Consider the following 12,885-nt stretch of genomic DNA (forward strand, 5'->3'; position numbering starts at 1 on the left):
TGCCCATGGAACATTCTCAAGAATAGACCATGTTCTGGGACACAAAACAGGTCTCAGCCGATACCAAAAGATTGAAATTATCCCCTGCATATTCTCAGACCACAACGCTCTGAAATCAAAACTCAACCACAAGGAAAAATTTGGAAGAAGCTCAGACACCTGGAGACTAAGAACCATCCTGCTCAGGAATGACTCGATAAACCAGGAAATCAAAAATCAAATTAAACAATTTATGGAGACCAATGGGAATGAAAATACAACAGTCCAAAAATCTATGGGATACTGCAAAGGCAGTCCTAAGGGGGAAATACATAGCCATCCAAGCCTCACTCAAAAGAATAGAAAAATCTAAAATGCAGTTTTTACATTCTCACCTCAAGAAGGTGGAACAGCAACAGAGGGACAGGCCTAATCCACACACGAGGAAGCAGTTGACCAAAATTAGAGCTGAAATCAATCAAGCAGAAACCAGAAGTACAGTAGAGCAGATCAACAGGACTAGAAGCTGGTTCTTGGAGAGAATCAATAAAATTGACAGACCACTGGCAACGCTCATTCAAAAGAAAAGAGAAAGGACCCGAATATTAATATTATGAATGAAAAAGGAGAGGTCACGACGAACACCATTGAAATTGGAAGGATTATTAGAAATTTTTATCAACAGCTATATGCCAATAAACTAAGCAATCTGGAAGAGATGGAATCCTTCCTGGAAACCTATAAACTACCAAGATTGAAAGAGGAAGAAATTGATTTCTTAAACAGGCCAATTAATGATGAAGAAATTGAGTCAGTGATAAACAACCTTCCAAATAACAAAACTCCAGGCCCGGACGGTTTTCCTGGGGAATTCTACCAAACATTCAAAGAAGAAATAATACCTACTCTCCTAAAGCTATTTCAAAAAATAGAAACAGAAGGAAAGCTACCAAACTCATTCTATGAGGCCAATATTACCTTGATCCCCAAACCAGGCAAAGACCCCCTCAAAAAGGAGAATTACAGACCGATTTCCCTAATGAATATGGACGCCAAAATCCTCAACAAGATACTTGCTAATAAAATCCAACAGTACATTAAAAGAATTACCCATCACGATCAAGTGGGATTCATACCTGGGATGCAAGCGTGGTTCAATATTCGCAAATCCATCAGCGTGATATATCATATCAACAAGAAAAGACTCAGGAACCATATGATCCTCTCAATTGATGCCGAAAAAGCATTTGACAAAATACAGCATCCTTTCCTGATTAAAACCCTTCAGAGTGTAGGAATAGAAGGTACATTTCTCAATCTCATAAAAGCCATCTGTGAAAAGCCTACTGCAAATATTATTCTCAATGGGGAAAAGCTGGAAGCCTTTCCCTTAAGATCAGGAACTCGACAAGGATGCCCACTCTCGCCACTATTATTCAACATCGTACTGGAAGTCTTTGCAACAGCAATCAGACGACAAAAAGGGATCAAAGGTATTCAAATCGGCAAAGAAGAAGTCAAAATGTCTCTCTTCGCAGATGACATGATACTCTATATGGAAAACCCAAAAGAAGCCACTCCCAAACTATTAGAAGTTATAGAGCAATTCAGTAATGTGGTGGGATACAAAATTAATGCTCAGAAATCAGTTGCATTTCTGTACACGAATAACGAGACCGAAGAAAGAGAAATTAGGGAATCCATCCCATTTACAATAGCACCAAAAACCGTACGTTACCTTAGAATTAACCAGAGACGTAAAGGACCTATATTCTAGAAACTATAAATCACTCTTGAAAGACATTAAGGAAGACATAAAAAGATGGAAAGGTATTCCATGCTCAAGGATCAGAAGAATTAACATAGTTAAAATGTCCATACTACCCTGAGCCATCTACACTTTCAATGCTATCCCGATCAAAATACTGAGGACATTTTTCAAAGAACTGGAACAAATAGTCCTTAAATTTGCATGGAAACAGAAAAGACCCCGAATCTCCAAGGAACTGTTGAAAAGGAAAAATAAAGCTGGGGGCATCACAATGCCAGATTTCGAGCTGTACTACAAAGCTGTGATCACAAAGACAGCATGGTACTGGCACAAAAGCAGACACATAGACCAATGGAACAGAATAGAGAACAGAGAAATGGACCCTCGGCTCTTTGTGCAGCTAATATTTGAGCAAGGAGGAAAAAACATTCGGTGGGAAAAAAGTCTCTTCAATAAATGGTGCTGGGAAAATTGGACAGCTACATGCAAAAGAATGAAACTTGACCACTATCTCACACCATACACAAAAATAAACTCCAAATGGATGAAAGACCTCGATGGGAATCCATCAAAATTCTAGAGGAGAACATAGGCAGCAACCTCCACGACATCGGCCAAAGCAACCTTTTTCATGATACATCCCCAAAGGCAAGAGAAACAAAAGATACAATGAATTTATGGGACTTCATCAAGATTAAAAGTTTCAGCACAGTCAAGGAAACAGTCAGAAAAACTAAGAGGCAGCCCACGGAATGGGAGAAGATATTTGCAAATGACACTACAGATAAAGGACTGGTATCCAAGATCTACAAAGAACTTCTCAAACTCAATACACGAGAAACAAATAAACAAATCAAAAAATGGGCAGAAGATATGAACAGACACTTTTCCAATGAAGACATACAAATGGCTAACAGACACATGAAAAAATGTTCAAAATCATTAGCCATCAAGGAAATTCAAATCAAAACCACACTGAGATACCACCTTACGCCAGTTAGAATGGCAAAAATAGACAAGGCAAGAAACAACAAATGTTGGAGAGGATGTGGAGAAAGGGGATCCCTCCTACATTGTTGGTGGGAATGCAAGTTGGTACAGCCACTCTGGTAAACCGTGTTGAGGTCCCTTAAAAAGTTAAAAATTGAGCTACCCTATGATCCAGCCATTGCACTACTGGGTGTTTACCCCAAAGATACAGACGTAGTGAAGAGAAGGGCCATATGCACCCCAATGTTCACAGCAGCAATGTCCACAATAGCTAAATCGTGGAAGGAGCCGAGATGCCCTTCACAGATGACTGGATTAAGAAGTTGTGGTCCATATATACAATGGAATATTACTCAGCTATCAGAAAGAACGAGTTCTCAACATTTGCTACAACATGGATGGCACTGAAGGAGCTAATGCTAAGTGAAATAAGTCAAGCAGAGAAAGACAAGTATCATATGATTTCTCTCATCTATGGAACAAAAGAACTAGGAAGATCGGTAGGAGAAGAAAGGGATAAAGAAAGGGGGGGTAATCAGAAGGGGGAATGAAACATGAGAGACTATGGACTATGAGAAACAAACTGAGGGCCTCAGAAGGGAGGGGGGTGGGGGAATGGGATAGACCGGTGATGGGTGGTAAGGAGGGCACGTATTGCATGGTGCACTAGGTGTTATACGCAACTAATGAATCATCGAGCCTTACATCGGAAACCGGGGATGCACTGTATGTTGACAAACATAATAAAACATTAAAAAAAGAAAAAAAAAAAGAAAAACTGTGAGATGCAAGATGCTTTCTCTATGGTGTTCTTTCAGAGACTTCAGTATATGGCACTTTCCTTATGTTTTCTTAGACGCCTGTTGAAATGCTTTCATCTTCATGATAGAATACGTGAGGTGAAAGATGGCTTCGATACAATATTCTGTCTTAAATATTCGTTATTGGCCCTTTCCCTATGCTTTTATTCCCACTCTGAAACATTCTTCCATCATCATGACAGACGACGGGAGTTGGAAGACTGTTTCCATGCACTCCTATTACTGAGAGTTACATCTGGGGCTGTTTCCTTAAGTGAACCTTAAGGAAACATAGGGAAGCCCTAGTGTCTTCACTGATCAGAGTTGCCGTCTCTCTACACAAACTCTTTAGCTAATTGACTGATTGCACTTTCTTTTTGTTTTCACACAACCTTTTCGAATGGCTTTCATCCTCATGAAAGAAGTGAGTTGAGTGATGCTTTCTGTGTAGTATTATTACAGTTTTAAATGAAGTGCATTATCTTGATGCTCGCAGGCACTGTTTTGCACAATGCTCCCACTTCATGAGAAAAGATGTGAGATGCAAGATGCTTTTAGATAGAGTATTCTCTCCTAGTGTAAAGTAGGTGACACCTTCCTTATGCATTCGTAGACACTTGAAAAACTTGCGATCATCCTCACAGAAGCTGTGACTTGGAAGATGGTGTCCATTTGGTGTTCTGACTGAGATTTGTATATAGTGCCCTCTTCCTTAAGGTTCAAGGCACGTGCTGGACAACGGGTGTATATTCATGGGTCACCATGTTACTTCGATGTTGCCTTCTATCAACACGGAGTTGTTTCTCACAACTACTTAGATAGGACCTCTCCTTATGCTTTCACTTGCACTTCTGCAAGTACTCCCATCTTCATTACAGAAGATGTGAGTTGAAAGATTTTTTCCAAGGGTGTTCTTACCTGAGCATACAGAATGTTCCTTAGGTTTCATGCAGATTTTGGAACATACATCCACCCTCATGAACTTGATTTGGAAAGTTGTCTCCAGATGGTGCTCTTTAATAGTGCTAAGCGTATGGCACTTCTTTTACCGTTCAACACAGATATTTGAAAAAGCTTCTCTCTTCATCAGGATGTTTGAAGTTTCATTCTCTATACAGAACCTTGGTGCTCAGAGTGGAGTAAACGTCATTTCTTTACAAGTTCCTTTACCCTTGAGCCAATGCTTTCAGCCTCATGAGAAAAGATCTGAGTTTCAGACAGTGTCCTACGGATTTCCCTCATAAAGTTAAGCGTATGATAATTCCCTTATGCTGAGAAACACTTCTGAGAATGCTTCCAACTTCATAAAAGAAGATGTGCCTTGAAGGATGGATTCGGTACGGTCGTTTTTTGAAGCTAAGTCTCTGCCACTTTCCTTATGCTTTCAGGGCAATGATGCAAACGTTTCCATCTTCATGACAGAATTTGTTGGTTGAAAGATGCTATCTACCCAGTGCTCTCACCTACTATTAAGTTTATGGCACTTTCGTTAAGGTTCAACACACAGGAAAGAAACCCCGGTTGATCCATTTGTCAGGAGGTTGGTTTGATATTGTTTTCTATCTACACAGATTTGGTTCTTAGAATTAAGTAGACGGCACTTCTTTATGAGCTCGCACACATTCTTACTACACTTCACTACAGAAGTTGTGAGGTGAGACATGGTGTCAATACAGTGTTCCTGTATAGAGTGAAACAACGCGCTTTATGCGTCTGTTTTCACAGACAGTTTTGCACATACTTCCGTTTTTATGACAGAAGACTGTGAGATGCAAGATGCTTTCTCTATGGTGTTCTTTCGTGGACTTCAGTATATGGCACTTTCCCTACGTTTTCTTAGACACCTGTGCCAATAGTTTCATCTTCACGACCGAAGATGTCAGGTGAATGTTGGCTTTGATACAATGTTCTTCCTTGAAGATTGGTTAGTGGCCCTTATGCTTTCATTCCCACTCTGCAACATGCTTCCATCATCATGACAGAGGATGGGAGTTGGAAGACCCTTACCATGCTCTTCTTACTGAGAGTTACGTCTATGGCAGTTTCCTTAAGGTTCAACACACATATTGGAAAACCCTGGTGTCTTCAGTGATCAACGTTACCGTCTCTCTGCACAAACCTGATTCACTGAATGGAGTGATGGCACTTTCTTTTCCTTTTCACACAACATTTTTGATCGGCATCCTCTTTTTTTGGAAATTTTGTTTGGAAATTTTAATATGCCTTTCTCAATATCTGATGGAAAAAGCAGACAAAACATTGGTAACAAATGTGACCTAATTGACGTCTATGTAATATTGCATAATACGTGCAGAATATATTATTTCCAGTGGTCATAGACTATTTACCCAAACAGATGATATGTTGTTCCATGAATCATGTCTACATTTTAACATCCTGAAACTAACTAGATTCTATTCGTAGGCCACCAAGGAATAGAGCCCGAGTCCTCATGAAAAGAAGACCAGGAAATCCCTCCATGTTTAAAAATTCAATGTAACTTTGCTGCATATCCTAAGGGTCAGAGAGGGAATCACAATGGACATTTTCCACCTTTTCTACATCAGGGCTCACACACAATGGCCCTTTGTCTCTGAAGAGCACTGACTATCCTAACATAGACAGGACTTAAGCCTCCTATCAGAGTTCTGCATGTCCCAGGCACACCTGGCAGCCTTGGCCTGTGCCCACACACACCTCCCTCCAGCTTTCCTTTCTGGTGGCATTGTGTTAAGGTAGTCAACATAGCCATATGGAGATGAGAAGCTCCCCACTCCTAGTGATGATGTTGCTATTGTCCCCACCAAGCTAATAACATGATTTCTGAGAGAATTACAACAAAATAGCAGTTTCTTGACCTTCATGAAAGTGTGAAAATCATCTTGTGAGTCATCTTTTCGAAACACGGTTTCACCATGTGTTCTTTTCTCTGGAAAAGATATAGACCCAATGGTAATTATGGCTCCTGAGCACCTGCTCTTGGGAGAATCCATACTGGCTCTGAGTAGCATTCTCCCTCGTAAACTTCTCAACTGGGGTGTAGATAGAATGAGTCCCATTTTTAGATGGATAGACAAAGGCTCAGAAATGATATGAATTACAGAGGATTTTAGTGTCAGAAACCTAAGTGTGATCTCCAAACTGACTCCAAATCCCTTGTTCTTCCATACAAGGTACCATTTCGCTCTACCCCAGGTCTTCTCAATCTGGAAACCTAGGAAGTATTAGGATTTTCTTGTTGTGTGGCCAAATGGAATGAATTCGGCTGCCTTTTCACCTCTGCCCATCATGATCATGAAGATAATTCTCTCAGTGGAGGACCTTTGAGTCGGAGACTTAAAGATCCCTAGGAATAGAGATACTATACTATTTTTCTGATATTAAAGTGACTGAAAGAACTATGCTTTTTTAATTGATGGAGGCTCTGGTCTGTAGAGTGTCCTGTAAGGTCGGAAATAGTATTTAAAGCAGTTAGCCTCTTCTATAGAGTGAGACAATGCTTCTAAAGATTTCCTAAATATTCCCTTACCTGTGATTATTTATTCCCAACCATCGTAGTGTTTCTATGTTACGATTATGATTTCATTAAGGCCAACGTTGCGGAGAAAGAACTTAGTGTATCCAGGGGCACTTTCGTGTTGTGACAGTGAGCTATTCTGTTGTATTCTGTAGTCCAAGGGAATGGTGCCAGACATCTCTAAGATGTGTAAAATTCTGACTGTAAATGATCTCTATGCTTCAGAGATTTGGGCAGGACAAGGGGAGGAGTCCAGAGACCATGAACGCCTCTGTTACCTGTGTTGACCATGGAGCAGGTAACCTTCTGTAGGGGTCCTTTGATGTCTCTTTACTATTGGAAAGGTGCTTTCATCTCACGTTCCACCATTTGGTAGTGATGATAAGGATAAGAGTAATTTTTATGTCATACCATCTGTGAGGCCTGATCTTGGCCTCCCAGGAAAGCTCTCCTTTAACATTTTACCCAGCTCAAAATGACTGGGCAAACCCTCAAAGCATGGGCCCTATTTCTGCCCCCAGCACTTATTGTCCATATGCATCAAAAAGAAAAAGAGAACCAAAAAATGCCTTTGCCAACATCAAGGTGAGAACACAAAAGAACCTTTCTTGCTCCCATAAGATTAAAGTCATACTGATTTGTACATACTGAAAACATAAGAAAAAGTCTGTCACTTTCTGGAACCTTCTTCCTCATCGTGATGTATAACTGTACGTAGCACAACTCAGAACAAATATATGACCCTGCCCTAAATGTTCCTTCCCTGGAGCACTCCCTTCTTTGTGAATATTGTGTCTCCCAGGCAGCTGTCCTTGACTTGGGTTTGAATAAAACTCTCTTCCTTCCTCTCTAAAATGTTTTAAAAGGTTCCTTCATTTAGTGTCGACAATAACACTCTGTTTTCAAGTGAAAAATAAATGTTCCTGGTTCACAACCGCGACAGAACAGAAGGCCGGCTTTTCCTTCCTTCCCTGTAGAACTAAGCATGTGTATATAGATTGCAGCACATATGGGCTCACCCTAGAAGGATGTTTTGAAGGTCTGAGAAGCACTATCCACTCCATGGGTGAGACAAGAAGGCAAAGCTATTCCCGCTTGGAGCATTCCTTGTGGCGCTTAAAATTGCCTTGGATATGCATAAAAGCATTGCATTTCCTAAAGCCCAAGGCTGGAACAGTCTGAGAGCAGCTGATCTTGCCAGGAACCAGGCACACCCTTGCAGGAAGGGTTGGTGCAGAAGGGAAGGGGCAGGGCTCTGAGGGTGGTCTGCAGCTAGAGGGGTCCGCGAAAGGGGCCGTGTGTGTGTGTGTGTGTGTGTGTGTGTGTGTGTGTGTGTGTGTGTGTGATTGCAGCCCTGCCCATGATCCCCGTCATGCCTGCTCAGGGCGTTTAGCCAAGGAGGTGCCTCCTGGACCTCTGCACTCCCAGAGTTGTGAGTCATGGGGCCGGTTGCCTGGCATTCAAGGAGTTGGAAGCATCATACTCCCCAAGCAATCACCCCATGGGGGTGGAGCTACGTCTCTGTGTGCAGATCCGGAGCAGCCCAAGGACGCAGACCAGGAGCCAAGGAAGTGGAGTTTTGAGAGAGTGGACCTGTGGAGTTCCTGGCTGGGTGAATGCATGCTGTGTGGCCATAGGTGGGCTTTCTGGGAGTAGGGGCACCCCGGGTAAGAGGCAGGGTTCTGGAAGGGCATGTTGAGAGAGTTCATCATGGAGACTCAGTTTTCTTTCCTTTTTCCCTTGAAAGTCTCTTCTGCCTAGTCTCCGTCAACTGGCCATACACTCCAGACCCAGGAACTCCAGGGCACCCGCTCAGCAAAGCTTTTGTGGGATGGTTCGCAGACATTCCAGGGTTTCCCGTGTTCCCCCAAGAAGAGCGAGAGAAAGGACCGCACAGTCCCCAACTTCAGTGCGGTGCCCCTGTCCCCCGACACAGTGCAGGTAATGGACCTTGAGCAGTTCCCCGAGTTCAGCAGGGTATTCCCTGTTCCCTCAGGCACAGGTGGGGCGCTAGGAAGGCCCAGAGCCCTTACCCAACTTCAGCATTGTGCTAGCTGTTTCCTGGGAATGGTGGCAATGGGCTGGGAGATAATTACTACTAAAAGACAAGTCTATGTTTCCCCTTCTCCCAGAAACCACAGCAGGTGTGCAGGCTTTAGGTCCGAGGAGCTGCTTCTCCCCATCTGACAACACTTCTCTGCTCTGGCTCCGCGACACCCTACGTTCTGAACGTCTGCATCTGAGTCAGTGAGGCAGCTTGACACGGGATCCAGCATTCAGAGAAAGCGGCAGGTCCATTTGGAGAAATGTCATATCCACATCAGGACTGGAAGTAAAACCTCTCATGAACCCACCATCTCCTGGGTTTTTCTCTTTTCTCTAGTTGAGCCATGAAGTAAAACTTAAGTAATAGTTGTCAGCGTTCTGAATTTGGTGAAGGAGGTACTTAGTTTCTGAGCTTGGAGCACTTTGCAGGGGATCCCATTTTCTCTGTTCATTGACTGCTTATGAATGTATTTTGAACAGCTGTTTCCTAGAAACACTCTTTCATTAGAAAGGGAAGGTGAGGTTTACTCTTTGTCTATTTTTAAGATATACGTTTGACAGTGTTTATACAGTTGGGCCTAAGATATGGGTGAGTGGCCACCATTTAGTGTTAGATGGCCTTTTGTCGTCACATACAAATATGGATGATGTCTTTCCAATTGTCAAAGGTGATGTTTCATCACTGATTAGTCTTTTCATCCCAAGAGTTACAATGGGGGTCGAGGGAAAATTCAAAATTATTCAGAGCAGCATTTTGCTGTTTAAAATATATGCTGGTGTTGGGTAGTAAGGAGGGCACATATTGCATGGTGCACTGGGTGTTATATGCAACTAATGTATCATCGAAATTTACTATACTGTATGGAGACTATAACATTATGTAATAAAAAACAATAAAAAAATAAAGGTAAACCTTGTGTATCTAACTATACCAGATGTATCATCTCGATATTTTGAAGTGCCATATTCAATCTGCTGTTTCTTTGGTAGTGGAGTCAGAGGAGAGTCTTTGGGAATTCCTTTCGATAGAGGCATGGTGGTGGCTACAATTGGGTAGGCGACAGGGGCCCTGGGCTGAGTTCTGGAACTGCTTTCCTGATGCTGGGTGAGTCAGGTTATGCCAAAGAGTTTCTGTTTCTTCCCTATGAGATTGACAAAAACCGGCTTCCAACGGAAAAATCTTTCGTAACGTGCAAACATGCTCACAAGTGCCTGTGCCAAGGTGAAGTAAATGCCATACACTGATCTGTAAGAGACCACAGTTTGCTAGCAGGAGATAAACCCGAACGAACACAGCATGGGAAACTTGGGGCAGAAACGGCTTCCGAAGAAAAAAAAGTTCTTGATGTGGAAAACCTATCCAAAGTGGTTGTAGCAAAGTAAACAGAATGCCACACACTTATGTGCAAGAAACAACATTCCCCAGGCATGGTCTAAGCCCAGACATCGTCACTGTGCTTTTGGTAGCATGAGGGAAACCCGAGCCCCACAGCCCTGACCCATTAGGTAAAAAGCCGGCTTCCAAAGGAAACAGTTTTCCTAAGGTGCAGACCCTCTCACAAGTGGTTGTGGCAAGGTAAAGCAAATGCCATCCACTTCTCTGGAAGAAACCACAGTGCCCAGCCATGTTCTAAGCCCTAACATCATCACTGGGCTTCTGGAAGCATGAGTGAAAACAGAGGAGCACAACACGGAGACCCATTTGAGAAAAACCGGCTTCCAACGGAAAAATCTTTCATAACGTGCAAACATGCTCACAACTGCCTGTGGCAAGGTGAAGGAAATGCCGTACACTGATTTGTAAGAGACCACAGGGCCCAGGCACCGACTGAGCCCTTCCCTCGTCCCGGCGGGTTTCCTAGCAGGAGTTCAACCCCAACGAACTGAGCCCGGAGACCCCTGGGGCAAAGACGGCTTCCGACGAACAATAGGTGCTTGCTGTGGAAAACCTATCCCAAGTGGGGGTAGCCAGGTCAACAAAATGCCTCACACCCAGGTGTAAGAAACAACATTGCCCAGGCATGGTCTAAGCCCCTCACCTCGTCCCTGTGCATTGGGGAGCCGGAGGGACAGCCGAGGCCCACGGCCCTGAGACCCCTTTGCAAAAAGCCGGCTTCCCACGGATACAGTTTTCCTGAGGTGCAGACCCTATCCCAAGTGGTTGTGGCAAGCTAAAGCAAATGCCCTCCACTTCTCCGGAAGAAACCACAGTGCCCAGCCATGTTCTAAGCCCTCCCATCCTCCCTGGGCTTCTGGCAGCAGGAGTGAAAAGAGAGGAGCAGAGCACTGGGACCCGTTTGCCAAAAACCGGCTTCCCACGGGAAAGTCTTTCTCCACGTGCAGACATGCTCCCAGGTGCCTGTGGCAAGGGGAAGGAAATGCCATACACTGACCTGGAAGAGAACACAGGGCCCAGGCACAGTCTGAACCCTTCCCTCAACCCGGCGGTTTTGCTAGCAGGAGTTCAAGCCCAACGAACACAGCCCGGAGACCCCTGGGGCAAAAACGGCTTCCGAAGAGCAATAGGTGCTTGCTGTGGAACACCTATCCCAAGTGGGGGTAGCCAACTCAACAAAATGCCACACACCCAGGTGTAAGAAACAACATTGCCCAGGCATGGTCAAAGCCCATCACCTCGTCCCTGTGCTTTGGGGAGCCGGAGGGACACCCGAGGCTCACGGCCCTGAGGCCCCTTTGCAAAAAGCCGGCTTCCCACGGAAACAGTTTTCCTGAGATGCAGACCCTCTCACAAGTGGTTGTGGAAAGGTAAAGCCAATGCCCTCCACTTCTCTGGAAGAAACCCCAGTGCCCAGCCATGTTCTAAGCCCTCCCATCCTCCCTGGGCTTCTGGCAGCAGGAGTGAAAAGAGAGGAGCAGAGCACCGGGACCCGTTTGACAAAAACCGGCTTCCCACGGGAAAGTCTTTCTCCACGTGCAGACATGCTCCCAGGTGCCTGTGGCAAGGGGAAGGAAATGCCATACACTGACCTGGAAGAGACCACAGGGCCCAGGCACAGTCTGAACCCTTCCCTCAACCCGGCGGTATTGGTAGCAGGAGTTCAACCCCAACGAACACAGCCCGGAGACCCCTGGGGCAATAACGGCTTCCGAAGAACAATAGGTGCTTGCTGTGGAACACCTATCCCAAGTGGGGGTAGCCAGCTCAACAAAATGCCACACACCCAGGTGTAAGAAACAACATTGTCCAGCCATGGTGTAAGCCCCTCACCTCGTTCCTGTGCTATGGGGAGCCGGAGGGACACCCGAGGCCCACGGCCCTGAGACAACTTTTCAAAAAGCCGGCTTCGCACGGAAACAGTTTTCCTGAGGTGCAGACCCTCTCACAAGTGGTTGTGGCAAGGTAAAGGAAATGCCCTCCACTTCTCTGGAAGAAACCACAGTGCCCAGCCATGTTCTAAGCCCTCCCATCCTCCCTGGGCTTCTGGCAGCAGGAGTGAAAAGAGAGGAGCAGAGCACTGGGACCCGTTTGACAAAAACCGGCTTCCCACGGGAAAGTCTTTCTCCACGTGCAGACATGCTCCCATGTGCCTGTGGCAAGGGGAAGGAAATGCCATACACTGACCTGGAAGAGACCACAGGGCCCAGGCACAGTCTGAACCCTTCCCTCAACCCGGCGGTTTTGCTAGCAGGAGTTCAAGCCCAACGAACACAGCCCGGAGACCCCTGGGGCAAAAACGGCTTCCGACGAACAATAGGTGCTTGCTGTGGAACACCTATCCCAAGTGGGGGTAGCCAGCTCAACAAAATGCCACACACCCAGG

At 44.7% G+C, this 12,885-nt stretch overlaps 1 long non-coding RNA gene across 1 annotated transcript; it reads left to right on the plus strand.

Annotated features, from left to right (window-relative positions):
• Positions 1 to 8,457: 8,457 nt before the first annotated feature.
• On the plus strand, positions 8,458 to 10,064 carry LOC148106724 (uncharacterized). The gene is made up of 3 exons (XR_015723593.1): positions 8,458 to 8,694; positions 8,805 to 8,998; positions 9,190 to 10,064. It is a non-coding gene; the product is annotated as an uncharacterized LOC148106724 (long non-coding RNA).
• The last annotated feature ends 2,821 nt before the right edge of the window (positions 10,065 to 12,885 follow it).

The sequence above is a fragment of the Ursus americanus genome, unplaced genomic scaffold, assembly GCF_024610735.1.
Source record: "Ursus americanus isolate L20-20 unplaced genomic scaffold, mUrsAme1.1.p SCAF_76, whole genome shotgun sequence".
NCBI lineage: Eukaryota > Metazoa > Chordata > Mammalia > Carnivora > Ursidae > Ursus > Ursus americanus.